Here is a 671-nt window from a genome sequence, read left to right as displayed (position 1 = left end):
TCATTATCATTTCTTAGAATTTTCATTAGGATATTTCATTAGGCTCCTGCGCTTTTCATTACCATTTCTTAGAATTTTCATTAGGATATTTCATTAGGCTCCTTCGCTTTTTCATTACCATTTCATAGAATTTTCATTAGGATATTTCATTAGGCTCCTGTGCTTTTTCATTACCATTTCTTAGAATTTTCATTAGGATATTTCATTAGGCTCCTGTGCTTTTTCATTATCATTTCTTAGAATTTTCATTAGGATATTTCATTAGGCTCCTGCGCTTTTTCATTATCATTTCTTAGAATTCTCATTAGGATATTTCATTAGGCTCCTGCGCTTTTTCATTATCATTTCTTAGAATTTTCATTAGGATATTTCATTAGGCTCCTGTGCTTTTTCATTACCATTTCTTAGAATTTTCATTAGGATATTTCATTAGGCTCCTTTGCTTTTTCATTTCCATTTCATAGAATTTTCATTAGGATATTTCATTAGGCTCCTGCGCTTTTTCATTACAATTTGTTATATTTCTCATTAGGATATTTCATTAGGCTCCTTGGCACTTTCATTAGATTTTCTTGGAATTTTCATTGGGATATTTCATTCAGCTCCTTGACCCTTTCATTACCATTTCATTGAACTTTCATTAGAATGCTTCTTGGCGCTTTCATTAGGAT

The sequence above is a fragment of the Laccaria bicolor genome, genomic scaffold (assembly GCF_000143565.1).
Source record: "Laccaria bicolor S238N-H82 LACBIscaffold_19 genomic scaffold, whole genome shotgun sequence".
Classification (NCBI taxonomy): Eukaryota; Fungi; Basidiomycota; class Agaricomycetes; order Agaricales; family Hydnangiaceae; genus Laccaria; species Laccaria bicolor.
The sequence above is the reverse complement of the archived record's forward strand: the minus strand, read 5'-3'. Positions refer to the sequence as shown.